Source organism: Watersipora subatra, chromosome 3 (genome assembly GCF_963576615.1).
Source record: "Watersipora subatra chromosome 3, tzWatSuba1.1, whole genome shotgun sequence".
NCBI classification, from domain to species: Eukaryota; Metazoa; Bryozoa; class Gymnolaemata; order Cheilostomatida; family Watersiporidae; genus Watersipora; species Watersipora subatra.
The window spans coordinates 25,863,161-25,881,087 of record NC_088710.1 but is presented as its reverse complement, the minus strand read 5'-3'; the positions used below and the strand labels follow the sequence as shown (position 1 = coordinate 25,881,087).

The 17,927-nt window shown below is 34.4% G+C and overlaps 1 long non-coding RNA gene across 1 annotated transcript; it reads right to left on the bottom strand.

Moving 5' to 3' along the window:
• Window positions 1-1,756: 1,756 nt before the first annotated feature.
• LOC137391896 (uncharacterized) lies at window positions 1,757-9,936 on the bottom strand. The gene is made up of 4 exons (XR_010978184.1): window positions 9,837-9,936; window positions 8,453-8,509; window positions 4,342-4,398; window positions 1,757-1,879 (listed from the first exon to the last, which is right to left on the bottom strand). It is a non-coding gene; the product is annotated as an uncharacterized lncRNA (long non-coding RNA).
• Between the last annotated feature and the right edge of the window lie 7,991 nt (window positions 9,937-17,927).

Here is a 17,927-nt window from a genome sequence, read left to right as displayed (position 1 = left end):
GAAATTTTTATATAGACCGTAATAAATGTTATCACTCGTAAAACGCGTTGTCTGTGATCTCGAAGATTCTCATCGGTAGAGAATTCATGCTCATCGTTACTGATTCAACGCGTTTCAACAATTACTAAATTATACATAGTTTTAAAATGGCTTCAAGTTCGAGCGACCGCTACTCAGAGTTATCTGAGCAACGTTTAGTAAAAGATTAGAGTAGACAGCCTATGGCCAAAGCTGACAGGCGTCAGCAGCGTTTTGCTGCAGAAGAAGACAGAATGGAGGTAAATTAACATAGAGTCTTCTATACTTTAGTAAATGTAATATTTTTTATAGTCATAAATACATATACTAATTAATAAAATGATAATTCTTTGCTATCTCCAATCATCGTTTCATAGCTTATCTGCCGTTTTACCTAGCTATAATATTTTTTTTTCGAATTTTCTTTGGTAAATTAGAGTCATGATTACAAATTATTTTCACACGTAGGAAGTGGATAAAATCGATTGATCATTGCAAATCTTTAATTTCCAGAACCAAAGCTTCGAATCGTTGGCTTGGCGTACTTGTGCCTTTATTAAATGTTTATTCGTTTTTAAAATTACACTCGCAATCTATTTAACTCCCAATTTGGAAGCTGTCAATAGATACGCTTTAGAATGACATATCTATGAATGACATATTTATTGCATCTACTTTGTTTACATTTACTTGTTTTACTGATTACAGAATGTTTATGTCGTCCCACCAGCCGAAGAAGCTTTGTCAGTGTGGAAACTGCTATAAAGGAGAAAGCAAGACTTGAATGCATGCTGGATGATGTTTTGTTTGAGTTTGTTGCAGTAGATGAATTTTTCTTATTGTATCAGCTAATACTATGTGAGTGGCCACGACTTGATGAATATTTTTAATAAAAGCTTTATGCCGAGATGAAAATATTTTTGCTTGTAAAAATTATATAATAAAATAATATTGTTGAAGATAATGCAAAACATGATTTGCAAAATATTGTAGTGAATTGGATACGGTATATGGGTGTCCGCAGAACTGGAGAATGTGAGTTCAAATCCAGTTTACAGCAGACTTCTCATCCTTAAAACTCTATCCCTGTCTATATTCTTTTCAAAGAGGTGGCTTGCTAGTAGTAAGAAACTAGTACGTAGGCAATAGGTAAAAGGCGACATAATGTGGGCGGGGCTTATGGGAGGCTGTATATCGTTTATATGGGTAGCTGCAGAACTGTGCTGATACAAAGACCGCGTTCTACATAAAGTGACTAGACAGAATTACCGTAGACCGGTAGAATTGGTAGTCGGTACCCAAATGTTTACACAACATTTGGAGAAAGTGAGTAGAACAAACTTTCAATTTTCGTTATTTGAGGCCTTTTAAACATTCATAAAAATGCATCTGTAGCAGGATTTAAAATTTTATTCTAGCTAACACGAGCAAATACAAAATAAGATATATGCCAATAGAGCCGCGTAAGACTAGACTTTTATCGCAAATAGCCGATGTGAATACGAGAGATAGAGAGAGGTTGCCAAACGCGTTACATCATTTTTGGCGAGGCTGGGCACGTTTTTGTGGCCTGAGCGTTTTTACGGTGATCAGATTTTTTCGGTTTTAATCTTCAAATATCTTGGCAATGCGTTCGCGTAACACAACAAACAACATATCAACTGATAGAGAAAAAAAAATGCTTTCTTTTAAGATCAACTTAAATTTTGACGCAACTACATCTTTAAGGATGACCTACCAGCCCTTGAAAATCAGGTTGGTTACGCATCCAATGACTGGGAAGAAGCGTTGAACTAGCATTTGAGATCTGTTCATCATTGTAACATCTCTCAGGAAAGATGACTTTAATGACTACGTAGGCCTAAACAGATAACAAACTACTGATCCACGACCAGTTGATATGTTGGTGGACATGCCGATAAATTTGATATAGGCATACATAAAGTGCTTGCCAACTGGAAAGCAATACATGAGCTGTTATGGTTGAGCAGCTTTCAATGCAAGCAGCTGGGCAAATGGCTTTGTACTAGCCTTTGTTATGAAATATTACCCAAGCCTGTGTCAGTAGACAGCTCGCACCTCTGGTAGTTAAAGTGCTAAAATTTTCAAATAAATTAAGTAAATCCATGTCAATAAGATAATACCATAGTCGTTAAATATAAATATAAACTTGTAAAAATTCATGAATTGATGATATGTCAAGTTTTAACGCTTTGATCCTTGCCGATCTTATCAATGCGTGTCAGTAAACCTGGGCAATATTTTCAGCGATCCAAAGAATAGTATAATGATATTTGATCAAACACTAGTAAAAAACCTACCACCGATGTCATCAAACAGAAAAAAATGGTATTTCACCATTGTTCGGGCTGAAACTATAAACTTTTGTACAATTTTAAAAACTCGTAAAAAAATTTACAGATCATATCCATCCAGCACACGCTCATCATCATTTCATGACTCAAAATATACTGGAAAAATATAGTTAGTAAAATATTTTCCACCTACAACACAACAAAGTAAGACTTGGTTAATCTTTCCATAATAAATAACTGTAATATAAATTTTGATGCAAGTAAACCTTTAACTCTTTCACTACCACATTAAAATCTTACCGAATGAATATTCTGCCCAAATTAATGAACCAACTTTTTGAAAAGCTGATATACCGCTAGTAATTAAGCAATATCTCGAGAATAAAAGCAGATATCACTTCACTGTAAAATGCATCCTATTCAAAACAAAATTTTCTACAAGATAATTACAAGGTGATTTTTACTCTTGTACAATATCGAACGTTTTATTTGTGTTGAACGAACGCAGTGTGTTTTTCCTCGCTATGACGATAACGATCTGGTTTCACCGTTTTGAAAAATAATTAGAAATGGATTAGTTGAAACAAAAATTTTTTAGGTGCACGTGATTGGCAACACAATTGTTTCACTGGAGACAAATTTTGATTGGTCTAGCTAATGTGTAGGCTTCGCAATGAAAAGAAAAGTGAAACCCTATTGATAAGCCGATATATCGTTTTACGGTCACTACATTTATCACCGCGATTTGTTGACAATATTTAGCTAAAAATATTTACATTGATAGCAAGTAGTTGGCAACAAGGTTGTTTCACTGGAGACAAAATTTGATTAGTCTAGCTGTTCTATAGGCTTCATAATTAAAAGAAAAGTGAAACCATATTGAAAAGCCGATATATGGCTTACGGCCTGTACTTGAACTACCACTAAAGCCGATATATGGCTTACGGCCTGTACTTGAACTAGCACTAAAGCTGATATATGGCTTACGGCCTGTACTTGAACTACCACTAAAGCTGATATATGGCTTACGGCCTGTACTTGAACTACCACTAAAGCCGATATATGGCTTACGGACTTTACTTGAACTACCACTAAAGCTGATATATGGCTTACGGCCTGTACTTGAACTACCACTAAAGCCGATATATGGCTTACGGACTTTACTTGAACTACCACTAAAGCTGATATATGGCTTACGGCCTGTACTTGAACTACCACTAAAGCTGATATATGGCTTACGGCCTGTACTTGAACTACCACTAAAGCCGATATATGGCTTACGGCCTGTACTTGAACTACCACTAAAGCCGATATATGGCTTACGGCCTGTACTTGAACTACCACTAAAGCCGATATATGGCTTACGGCCTGTACTTGAACTACCACTAAAGCCGATATATGGCTTACGGCCTGTACTTGAACTACCACTAAAGCTGATATATGGCTTACGGCCTGTACTTGAACTACCACTAAAGCTGATATATGGCTTACGGCCTGTACTTGAACTACCACTAAAGCCGATATATGGCTTACGGCCTGTACTTGAACTACCACTAAAGCTGATATATCGGCTTACGGTAGCGAAAGAGTTAAAACCAGTCTTTATTTTCATTGGAGGGTCAGTGAATGTCTCAATAGCTTAAAACCTTCCAGTTAGCAAAACCAGAATACATTGAAATCAAGGCTCAGAGGCTAACCATGAGACTAAACCATAAAAATACTCATTTTAATATTATCACCAGAACTATATTGAATGCAAATTTTGATTTTCTGTAATAACAGAGAAAAACTATTCTAAGTAGTAACTCTATGTTGTTATTATTGTTATATGAAACAATACCATTTTAAAGTTCTTGTTGGCATAAGTAACAGTAAAAAAACAACAAGAAAGGCGCACAGCTAATGACTAAGTCTTGGCAGTTGTTGTCTAAATTAGAGACCATATGAATGCAAACCTGGAAAGAAAATATGGAAAAAAGTTAGATCGTTTTATCTGGTCAGTACATACCTGCAATCAAGAGCAAGCCAGGCATTGTAGCATTATTACGAAACTCAATATCGGACTCTACAAGAAAAACGACAATTGATTAGCATCCATTTATGTTGGCAAGTTAGACAGTACATCACCAGTTAGACAAAGACATGAGTAATGAGTGTAACCAGTGCCAGCATGTGGTTTACAGCGATTGATGAGATTAGCTCTTTCTCTGAACTAAACAGCAAACAGGTATGAGATTACATAATGCCATACACTCAGCTATATACAAAGGGGTGTTTAAATAATGCTTCTTACTAGTTTAAGACCTTTATTTCTTGAACAGGGTTCTATGTTTGGCTCTGAAAGCTAAAGCTCGAGACAAAAACTTGCAAACTAGCATATTAATGTGTATACGAAGAGCTTCACGATTTTGCATGTACCTGTATCATGGTTCGTTAGACAATCTTCAACAAAATGTTTACAAACAAAAGCAAGGCTAAGTCAAAATAGTCATTTTCTCTCAAATAATATCTGCTACTGTGAATGTTTACATAACCAGATAAACTCATTCGCACCCATGCGCGAATGAGTTTATGCGCGAGTTTACTCGCACCCATGCGCGAGTTAACGCAAGTTAACATGCGTATTTATAACATTGTCAGGCACTCAACGCGTGTTTACTCGCGTCTGAAATTTACCAACTCTTTGCATCATTATTTTTTAGTTATAAAATAATACTTTTAATTCGCTATAAAGAAAAATTTCTGGCCAATCAGACAAACTTTAAAATATGCTTCTGTGACATCTCCGACAAAAGTTATAACCTGATTAGTACACCTATCTCAATATCTACCAAAACCGGAAATCATCATGCTGACTTGAAATTTTATCGTTTGTGATAATCTTTTTTCAACTTCAGCAGTAAATATGCAGATCAAAAAGTGGTAAGACACTGAAAGACTGCATAAATCAAATTAAAACAATATTTTTAATGTTTCAAAGTTTCTATTAACTTTTAATTTTGCCAATTTGAATCGTTATGCTCGAATAAAAATGCATTCTTCACGCTGCCAGCTGTAGTCAGACTGACGTTATCTTTCAGTTTCGATAGGATCATATTGGTTCTGAGAGCTGTCTATGATATCTGAAAAGTCAAGAACAGAGTTATTGAACATATTTTTATTATTTGAAACATTTTCATGAAGTTTTATTCGTGTTATATTGGCATATAGATGTGCTATGCATTTGTTTGAAGAAAAAATTCAAAGTTTCTCGTTGGGAAAAATTTGAAGTTTCATGATTTTCGTGTTCGTGACTAACTACATCTCTATAAATAATCTTTATAACTATGTATTGTCTGTAATAAATAACTAATTTCAGTCAAACTTAGTATATTTTGCAATTTTTATGGTGCAAATCTAACTTTGTTTCAGCAAATGACATTTTTTTGAAAATTGGAAATTTCCTAAAACTACCTTCTTTGATGCATGAATCTACATAAAAGGGATACGAGTTGTTTGTATGAATATAATATAATTTGAAAATGGAGATTTGGCTGGTTCTTGTGAAATTTAAATGAGTAAATTATCTTAAGTTTGTTTTTTGTAGTAGTAATTTGAATTACGGCAACTTTCCGAAAATCAGCGGTATCTGGGGCAAATCGCCTAAAAATTAGGCAGGTGCGAATGAATTAATATCATTCAATAAAATCAATAATATGTAAATCCGCGACAAAGAGTTTTTCTCATGTCATGCATATCTAATACGCTTCACAAAGCCCTGCAATTATCAGTTCCTGCAAATCACTTGACATTTCTACCGCTTGCTTCAGCTTTTATGACTATTATTGCTTCAGCTTTAGCTATTATTGGCTTGCGTGCTCTGGTGGGTTCTTGTCCCAGCTTAGTGCTTTATGTATGTACGAAGATGTTGGTTCTAGTAAGTGTTTCCGATCAAGTTTTATTATTCACAGGTGTGTTTTGCCACTCTCTAGCTAGCTCTGCCCTATAAGCCTGACTCTTATTCGCTCCGAGAGCCACATAATGCGTGTATAATGAGTCTGTGATAATATTGCAAAATACTAGATAAACCGCAGTGAAAACATTGGCCTTGCCTTGAATGTGGCAGCAGTGAATAACAACCCTGTCATATTTAGCCATACCATGTCAATTACCTTTTTTAGTCGCTATAACTTTATCTCTATCTCTTTCTTCAAGTATATGGAACAATTCAAGTACTGTTCCATATACTTAAATTGTAATTACAGGTGAAAATGATTTTCTATCATTTTGCAGGTACAACTACAAAAACATTGAATCTTAAATCCAAAGAATAGAGAGTAAACTTTTAAAAACACTACCCTGCTCAAACTTAATTTAGCAAGTAGCATTGACTGAAACATGTTAGATATCCAGTGTTATATTTCAGCAGCCTAATTTAATCCATAACACCAGAATAGTAATTGTGATATTAAAATACAATTATAATTATTTCCATAGATGCATTAGTCCATAGCAGGCATAGTTGTTGAGTATCGCACATCTTTCAAGCGACTAATCCCAACATTTATTCATTGTGCTTCAATAATTCATGTGCCAAACTCGAACTCAGAAGTCAAAATTCTAGCAAACATGATAAAAATACTCAAACTTTCTAATGCCAAAAATTGAGAGAAGATAAACTCACATTCCCAGTGAGTATAATTACTCAGGACAAATATTAGGGGAGAAGTGGGATATATGGAAACAGGGGATACATAGGTATCCCATTATTAGAAATTGTTTACTTTATTTTAGTTTTCTATTGCTTGTATAATATTGTCCAATCCAAAAATAGGTCACTGCTGCCATCTTAGTTTCTGTCAAAGTGAAAATGTCAAGCATGGAGGTAAGTTACCTTTCATCAGTACTGTTTCGTAAATTTACTTAATATTCTAGCAGGTTTAACATGCAGCAAATGAATGACGTTTACTCAAATTTTTGTTTTTAACATAAATAAACATCTTTTAACCGATTTGAGACAAAATTTAAAACTAATCTGTAAATAACTTGAGAGTTATGGCACTTTACAAAAGTTATAAGCTGGGTATACATGGGCCATTAAGGATGAGGGTAGTTGGACCAGTTGGCCCAACTAATCTACTGCAATGCAAGCGCAAAAACGGATAGATGGGTCAAGCGGCCAAGTATAATTTTATCATAACCCATTCAATTTACGCTTTTAGCCAATACCATAGTTTTATAAAAAGAAAGCAGCAAAAATCTATACGTCAAATAATGTTATGGGTAGTGCTGTAATAAGATATTAAATGAAAAGCTTTCAGTTATATGTATAGCCTAAGATCATGAAATTTGCCCTTATGCCCAAGTTTCCTCAAGTGGTGGCCTCTGAATCCTCCATACTGACCCATGCATCTTTCTTCAAAGATAGATGGCCCATTGACTTTACTATATGAAATTATTTGAATGCAGTTGAGAGAGCAAAAGTAAAACCATGTTCACCGATGCACTTAACCAAGCTCTAAGAGCATGCAAAATTTTAAATACAACGCAAAAAAACCTTAGTTATTTCATATTAAAAATGTAACTCTTTTATTGGCTCAAGTATCCTACTTCTCACCTACTCTGCACTAACAAAAACCAACTACAATACAAGGACAGCACAACACAGAATGGGTAAGGTCTGTTGGTTAGGTTATTGAAAGCTGGCTGAAATCATCATTGTTAAAGACAGGGTTTATCTCTATACGAGGGTCAGTGTATGTCTCAATAGCTCAAAACTTTTAAATTAGACAAAAACAGAATACATTTAACTCAAGGTTCAGAGGCTAACCAGGATACTACACCATGAAAATATTCATTTCAATGTTATGACTAGAACTATATCGGTTGCTAAATGATTTTTGGTAATTACAGAGAAAAAATATTTTAAATTGTACTCTTTTTGCTATTATCATTACTATATAAAAACAATGTGAATATTAAATTTTCTGTTGGCATAAGTAACGATAACAAAACAACAAGAAAAGTGCACAGCTAAAGGCTAAGTCGTCGCAGTTGTTGTCTAAATTAGAGACCATATAAATGAAAGCCTGGAAAAAAAATGAAAAAAAGTCAGATTGTTTTATCTTGTCAGTACATACCTGCAACCAAGAGCAAGCCAGGCATTATAGCATTATTACGAAACACAATGTCACACTCTACAAGAAAAAAAGACATTTGATTATTAGCATGCATTTATGTGGACCAGGTTAGAGAGTACATCACAAGTTACACAAAGACACATGAGTAATGCATGTAGCCAGTGCCAGCGAACAGAGACAGTGATTGTTGACACCCTGTTGACAGTGATTGATGAGATTAGCTCTTTCTCTGAGCTAAACAGCCAACAGGTATGAGATTACATAATGCCATACACTAAGCTATATACAAAGAGATGTTTAATTAATGCTTGTTACTAGTTTATGACCTTTATTGCTTGAACTGGGTTCTATGTCTGGCTCTGAAAGCTAAAGCTAGCTGGAGGCAATACATGTCCCGCAGGATACTGGAGAAATATCAAGCAAATTTTGGTCATTGAGTTTTCTGATGATAGGCTACACGCAAATTCGTTGCAAACTAGCATAATAATGGGTATACGAAAAGCTTAATTATTTTTAATGTACCTGTTTCATGTTTGGTTAGTCAATCTTCAAAAAATGTTTTAAAAAAAAACAAGGATTATGGCAAAATATATATTTCCCCTTAAAGAATATATGCTACAGTCAATGTTTACATAACCACATTAATTATATCAATCAATAATATAAACATCTGCAGCAACAGATTTTCCTCATGCCATGTGTATCTAATACGCTTCACAAAGCTTTGCTAGCAAAGCTTTGCTGGCACTTAGTTCTAGGCTTCTAGCATTATAAAACGTTTATTTTACATGAATTTTTTTGTCTTGAATCTCTATACCGAAAGGTTAACTACTGCTAACCTTTGCCTTGAAACGGTAGCTTTGATTAGCATATAGTAGGCCTACGGAACTAATTTTTGTATGAGTATTACAATATAAATTATATATTCTTTCAGAATTCAATTAAAAACTCTTTCTGTAAACCATTTTTAATTAAACTTTTGTTATAGATCTTTTAATCACTTGAATTTTTGAGAAGTTGGAAAAATTTGGGATTTTAAGGATATAACGTAAAGCATGCATCCGACAACCAGCTAGCAATGGAAAATTATTCAGTGATGCATATCTACCAATGTCTACCAATGATCGCAACACTCGATTCCTGAAAATCGCTTGACATATGAGCTTGACTTGACTTGAGTATGAAGCAAATGTTAAGCTACAGTCATCCAAGCTTTCATTGAAAGTCGTATATTTTTGTTACTTTGGATGAGCGACAACAACAAATCCTGTAGCCCAATGTAGTCCCCAAAGTTCAAGGTAAAGTAAAATCTAAAGCAAAAGTACACATACCTGCTGCTTTCATTATCTGTTTCATTTCTTAAATACAGTTTTATCCTACTCACGTTGGTCTAAATCAGAAACTTGCAGCCACATAGATCTTCTGCCAGCTCAGTTGTCCTCCATTGATAATACTTGCACTAAAAAGCGTTGCTGACATGAGATGAGTTAAATGAGCTAGATTTGAAGCTTAGATTCGATCCCGAGTGCACTCCGAGTTCACGCAAGCGATAGTAAATCCTACAGAAAGAAATGTGGTTATCAGCACAATTAAATTAGGTGTATGCCCATACGCAGCTACGTAATTTGTTTAATTTTTTGGCTGTTGGATAAATGAAGACTCAGGGTTTACACAGCTGTCTGCAGGTTTGAAGCAGGCCTTACCTTAGCCTATGCAGAAAAAGTATTGTAACTCTTTGATGATTTCAATATAACAGAGAGAGTTTACTATCAGGCTTGTACATTTTTGATGGTTTTAATTTATACGCTACGCTACAGCACGTACACTAATATGTATAGACAATATACACATATGTTTAAAACAATAGCTGGGAGAGACTTGCCAAATTATTGGTTTAAAAGGCAATGATGAAAGCGTGCATAAATTTGAGCACAATTTTTAAAAAAACAGTATTTTTGTATTGTATAACATGTTCTAGGACATACAAGTTTGAACCATACAAGTGATTTTAATGCCTTGCCAACTCCTTTTGGTAATCTCTGCTATCTGGTATGCCTATGGGATTTATTTGAAGATCTTAGGGCTTTCTGCAATGCTTAAAAAACAGCACACATTTCTCAAGCTATTGGCAAGCGAAATGCATCATGACTAACTGCTTGTCAATGAGAGAAGTTTAAAAAACACTAACATTAAGCGGCAATGAATTTTTTTTTCAAATCAGTCAATTTGAAGTTAATTACGTGATTGCAGCAACATGCCCTATCTAGGGCAACAAGCCATAATGGAGAGCTAGATTTAATGATGAGAAGTTGTGGTTCATGTGACTCTATTTAACACAACTGGCTCAATGTGAAGTCTGCATTGTGAACTACATGACATGTAAATCAATATAAAACAGTTGCAAATACTTCTAACAGATTAAAATATACATATTGGTGCAAATGTTTTAGAGGCAGCTCAAGTGAATAGAATTAGCCATAAATTGTAAAATAAACATGAAATCAGAAATAGGCAGTGAATGTAACAAATATTAATGTGTGTAAAAGTTCAACAGTTTGCTAAAAATGAAATACACAAAATAATTGAGAAAAAATTGCCTTGTTGCCTTCTGTGGCTCGTCTTGGTAGAATAAAATTGAAAATATTGTAGACTTTGAAACTTAAAAAAAAAACTTTATAAACTTAGAAGCTTTATCACCAATAGGGTAAGCTTGTTAAGCCATATTGCTCAGGACAACAACTGCCGCTTTACTGACCAGGTCTAGAGGAGACAGTAGACCAAGATGAGCCGAGAATGCGTAAAACTAAACAGAATTAGTGCACATCTCGGTGCCTAAAATAGTCCTAGTCTCAGCCACACCAATCGCAGCAGAAGCAGCAGCAGCTCTCCATCTTATTCATCCCAACAACCAAAGACTGGAAAGATTATTAGTATTTAATAAAAATGTACCTGTTATATAGTCAGGACACATCTGTTAAAGTAATTATCTATTACACCTTGAAAACAAAGAAGTCTGGGGCTGATGTTTGCTAGAAATATGTTTAAGAAATGGCTAAAAATAATATAAGTATTTAAATTTATTACATATATGTTAAAGCCTATAAAGTAAAAGCCTACTCATATTAAAAGATTTGATTGCACTGAAATATCACTTGCTACTGCGCTATGATGACACAGTGTAGTGGCAAATTGTCACTACCATTGATACAAGGTAAAAGATTTGGTAAAATGTTATCTCAGCATTACAGCATCTACTGAAATGTCAGTATCTAGGTCGTTTCCAAATGACATCCACTGCTTTCATTTAGCTACCAATTATGAAGCCTGGTTATGTAATGTTAAACCAATGACTCATAACACAGAAAATCCCTCTCGCTACCCCTTTTATCTAGCTAGTCTGTAAATCATAGGCCAATCATGAGAACATATCATGTCCTATGCATATATAACAAAGTTATTCACTGCAACTGCTTGCTGTTTCATTTAATTTTTTTTTCATATTTATTAGATAGAGCTATGGAAACGCTAGAAACACTACACAAGTTTTGTTTCAGATTGATGATGTTTGATAGGTATAGAATAGGGCTCGATGTACCTCGGGTTTTTTTAATCTCTGTTGTCTAAAGCACGTCAACAGACTATCCTGCATACTATGCCGCAACTTTGATGCCACAAAATATCCTGATCTCACAAAAGGTTTGCTATTAAAAGTTAAGTTTTTGAGTCATTATAATTGCTCTTTTCTTTTATTTCCACACAACATCACTTGCTTTTACCAATTATTCCATTAGCCAGTAAAATAAACTTCATACCAACATGTCAATATCATGTAACTGCAAGGTTTAAAGACAAGGTCACAAAACATTTTTATGTTATTCTAATCACTTAGCTTTGGTAGGGGATTACGTTATTCTTGCAGATTAAGCGGATTAACAGTTGACATAAAACCATGGTCAGGGTTGTCACCATTATGAGAAAACATAACTACTCATTAATGAGCACTGCCCTCACTTGTGCTTGGATATAAAACTCATAGCAATTTCAACAATTGCCAGTCTAGACATCTATATATTTGCATTAGCCGTGCAGTAGCACTAGTAAGTGTGTCACAGCCATGATGCTGTCAGGATAATTGCATTACAAACTTTTACTATGGGTAGTATGCACTATACATGCTGTACAAGTCTTTTATAATGCATACTAATGAGTATTGATTCAGTGACAGTATTACCTTCTGCACAGTGTGCAATGCTAGATACAGTGGAAGTGTTGCTAAGGTACATTTCGTAGTGTTACAAGCAATAAAAACCTCTGCATTACGGTTGATTGTACATACATGCACAGTACATTTTCATGAAATATCATTCCAAAATCAAGTATAGTGTTGAAAATTGCAACACAATTGCAAGATGTGGATGGTATTAAAATTTGAATGTAATTAGGCAAACAAGTTGATCACCACTAGCATATTGTAGCTTATATGATTGGAATCTGGAATATGATATGGGACTTACTAGACAAGTTCAGTAGTGCTAACAATAGTATTGGATGATCTTGTACAATGCAGTACAGATGCTTAGAAAGTCAGTAGTGTCAGCTGGTTCACAGTATCATTTTCATACTAATTCACAATTGCAGTACGCATGCAGTTTCAAGTTTTTAAGAATGTGCATTAGTACTATGTATGAATTGCTGGGTTTTAGGTAATGAGTCATGAAAGTAAATAGGCAGTGGATGAAAGTAGGAAAATTACAGTAGGAGCACGGTTTAAGTAACAGAAAATGTCCATTTTGCCTTGTAAAGTTGTAATGCGGTGGAAAATTACTGTTTACTGAGCTGCAATTAACCAGTACAGATTTAACGCATCACAACTCTGAACCATTCACACAAATCAGCAGTCTGATTGCATTACAATTGTTTAGCGGAGTTTAATCAGCAAGAGCTTGGTTTGAATGGGTCTAGTGTTATATCTAAAAGTACAAGTATACACCACAAAAAGTTGCATTGTTTCAATAGACATTATTAAAACTGCAAATTAATAAAATGTTGCAAGTGATCAACATTTCACTGTAAGTTTAAAGTCTGTTGTTAGAAAATTCTGAACAATGTTCATACTCCTTGAGATAATGTAATCTTTAGTTTTGCGCAATGAGAATGCCTAGGCAAGTAAATGCATTCAGCTAGTTTATAAACAATGCTTACATTAGTAGTGCTGCGGCTCACTGAGATTTTTTATTTTTATAAACAATCATGAAAACAATGTAGCATAGTAACACACTTGCGTTGTAAACTAAAATTTTCTTTCCTAACTCAGAGTCACGAAAAACTTCAAAGGCTGAAAAGAAATTAACTTCTAAAAGCTTTCCTTGAAGCAAAGCAGTTGCTACTGCTCAAGTATGTAAATTTGATGTAGCTTGTCATGTTTTCACTTTTCAGACCCCAACTATATATCTTACAAAGGCTTTAAAGATGTGGTTGCGTTAAAAAATTTGATTTAATTAAATTAAGACCCATAAAAGGCTGAAACATCAGCTACAATTTGATGCCATTTTTGTCTTTGTAGACCAACCCTGTTCAGAGATATATGCATTTAAGTGGGGCCCGCTTTTAAAAAGCTCACGTTCCAGCGGGTGCTTCTTTCGTGACATCACAAGCAATATATCTGAAAAGAAACCACGAGCGATAAATATGAGGTAGCTTCCTTAGTCAATCATCAGCGTAGAATTTTTATATAGGCCGTAACAAATGTTGTCAGTCGTAAGACGCGTTGGCTGTGATCTCAAATTTAGGAATATTACTATATTATTAAATCGCATGGACATCGATATTTACTAAATTAATTAACATCGTTACTTTAATGAATTACTCGATCGACACGTTTTATTGGCGAACAACATGATTGTAAAAATTGCTGCGAAGGTGACTGTGAGTTTTCTTGGCATCAGGTAGTAAAAGTTCTACGGAGGAAGATTGGAAAATGGAGATAAGTTTATCTTTTACTATGATTCTCCTATAAAGTTTCCTGTTGAGTTTACATTCAGATTATATTTCCCTGTTTGAGGCTGAAATGTAATTTCCTGCGCGTGCGAGATACGTATGTACAATGAATTTTTGATGGCTTCTTTCTAATCTTTAGCATCTAGCAATACAATGGCTTAGATTGATGAATATACTAAAGGTAATATTTTAGTACTCAATAATACATGTACTAATTAATAAAATTATACATTTTTGCTATCACTAATTATCTTTTTATGTTTTTTTATCGGTTCTCCTAGCTACATTTGCTTCAAATTTTCTGTGGCAGTTTTATGTAGTAAATTAGATTCATGATTTGACTTTAGATGTTCACTTTTCACTTGTAGAAAGTGAAGAAAATCGATTGATCAATGCAAATCTTTAATTTCCAGAACCGAAGCTCCGAATCGTTGGCTTGGCGTACTTGTGCCTTTGTTAAACGTTTATTCGTTTTTAAAATTACACTCGCAGTCTATCAAACTCCCAATTTGAAAGCTTTCAGTAGATACGCTTTAGAATGACATATTTATGAATGACATATTTTTATTGCCTTTGTGTTACTGATTACAGGATGTTTATGTCGTCCCACCATCCGAAGCAGCTTTGTCAGTATAGAAACTGCCATAAAGGGAAAAGAGAGACTTGAATGTGTGCTGTATAAACCATGTTTTGTTTAAGTTTCTTGCAGTAGATGAATTTGTCTTATTGTAACAGCTAAAACTATGTGAGTGGCCACGAATTGATGAATATTTTTAATAAAAGCTTTATGCCGGGATGAAAATATTTTGCTTGTAAAAATTATATAATTGCATTATATTGTTGACGATAATGCAAAACATGATTTACAGAATATTGTATTGAATTGGATACGGTATATGGATGTCCGCAGAGCTGGAGAATGTGAGTTCAAATCCAGTTTGCAGCAGACTTCTCATCCTTAAAACTCTATCCCTATGTATATTATTTTCAAAGGTAGTAAGAAACTAGTTTTCAGTGTTGGCAATGATATACGGCCCCGCACCAAGGATAGGCGACGGACATAATGTGGGCGGGGCTTTCGGGAGGCTGTATACAGTGTCGTATAGGGACATGTCCCTATACGACACGGGCTGTATATCGTTAGTGTGGGTAGCGGCGGAAGTGTGCTGATACAAAGACCTTATTATACAGTTAACTTGACAGAATTACCGTAGACCGGTAGAATTGGTAGTCGGTACTCAAATGTTTACACAGCATTTAGAAAAAGTGAGCAAGACTAATTTTTAATTTTTGTTATTTGAGGCCTTTGAAACATTCATAATAATGTATCTGTAGTAGGGTTTAAAATTTTATTCTAACCAACATGAGCAAATACAAAATAAAGTATATGCCGATAGAGCCGCGTAGGACTAGACTTTTATCGCAAATAGCCGATGTGAATACGAGATATATTGACAGATAAATTCACTTGTGACATCATTTTGGGCAAGTCTGGGCATGTTTTTTTGGCCTGAGCGTTTTTACGGCGACCATATTTTTCCGATTTTAATCTTCAAATATCTTGGCAATGAGATTGCCTAACACAACAAACAACATATCAACTGATAGAGAAAAAAATGCTTTCTTTTAGGATCAACTCAAATTTGACACAACCACATTTTTAACAGTAAAAATCCTACCAACAGAAAACAGTATAAGCCTACAAGCGTTGCGAGGTAGCATCATATCCTAAAAAACAAATGAGCTAACAACGACTCTTTTTTATATATGTTGGGTAATATGTGATGTGCTCTCATGTGTGACACAACAGTTGTGATGCAGTCCACCAAAAAAATTCACAGACGTTAAAAATAATCACTTTTTGTCAGATTTAGCTTTCTGTAGCAGAGTTTAATGTATGACACGAGCTAATTAAAGTTATCAAAGCGTTTTTCATGAAAATATTAAAATGTTGATATCATCTACATGTAAATTGTTGCAACTTTTACCTACTATTTATTGAGTATAACGCATAACTAATCTTGATGTCATTATTTGGCGAATAATTTCCATAAACTTTTTGAAACAAATATTTTGAAAGGGTCCATTACATAAAATTTTAAAAAGTGTTTTAAAAAACTATTGGCATTTTTCAATTTGTTGAATTTCTGCATGTGGTTTTATGTGATTTGGTTGCTGGGATGTCTCAAAATTAAAATTGTTAACATTTAAGTGCAATTATAAGGCTCAGAAGAAAAAGATTTCTCCAAAAATTATGTCAATCATTGCACTTCCTGTTTTTTCCTCCCGTGATGTCATCGGCTATTGCAGCCAAGTTGCAGTGTTATGCATCTTTATTGACATACATCTTATTTTGCGTTTGCTTATGGTTGTTTAAATGAAAATTAAAATATAGGCCTATACTTAGACACATTGCTATAGCTGTTTCAAATTTTTCTAAAGATCGGTTGATTAGAATTAGTCCCATTGTTTTCCATTAACTACTGTATGAACACATGAGGAATCATTGATAATGAGACAGTATGTGTATTTTGATAAACAACAAGCATGACTATTGATGTAATTTTTGAGGTCTGGGCACATTTCTTTTCTTGTGAGCCTTGTAACTGGAATTGAGTTTCGCAAATTTTAATCTTAAAATATCCTGCTTGTCCGAACTCCGAAAACCACCAGCAAAATTCCATATGATAAAAAAACTTCAATACTTTTTGATTAACTCTTCAAATACTTGACAGGTAAAATTGCCTTAAAGATATTAAAGCAAATGAACTATGTATAAAAATTGAGACTAAAATGTCACAAGCATCTTAATTACTGTTTAAACCATATAAGAATTGCTGACATTTCGGGAAGCACAGCGAGAGTTATATTAACGTGAAATAGACAGCAAGGAGAACCACACGTTTTTAAAAAGCTTGCGAAAAATCATGGCAGCTTTGACTATCCATCATAAGTGGCCTCTGAGCACAAGTTTTCTCATCCTGCATATATGCAAAAGCTGCAAACAAGATGCCTGGATGCTTGTATAGGCAGTTCATTAGCTCAGCCTTTGCATTAGCCTTTTCATCACCCAATACAAATTCCAACCAGTTCTATTTGTAGATGGATGAGAGTGTAAACTAATCAGTGGTAGTGTTCTTTTAAATAGTTTTTACAAATTTTTGTTGCTCTTTGCTGATTTTCTAGCCATAGTACAAGATTGCTAGGAGTGTTCTTGGTCAGTGTGACGACCTAATCTTCTAAGCTCTCATTATCCTTGTGTTTTTCTTTTAACTGTCTCTGGCAGTAATGTTTCATGAATGGGCCAAATTCTAAAAACTATATCTCAGCAAATTATCACAGCAGGAATTTATTTTTCAAAAATAATGTTTGCGTTGCAACTTTTCAGTCTTAACCTATTACAGAAAATTTTATTAAATTTTGCATGCTTGTCACACAAACTAAGCAAACAGCCCATTTATTCAGTAGTATCATTTTT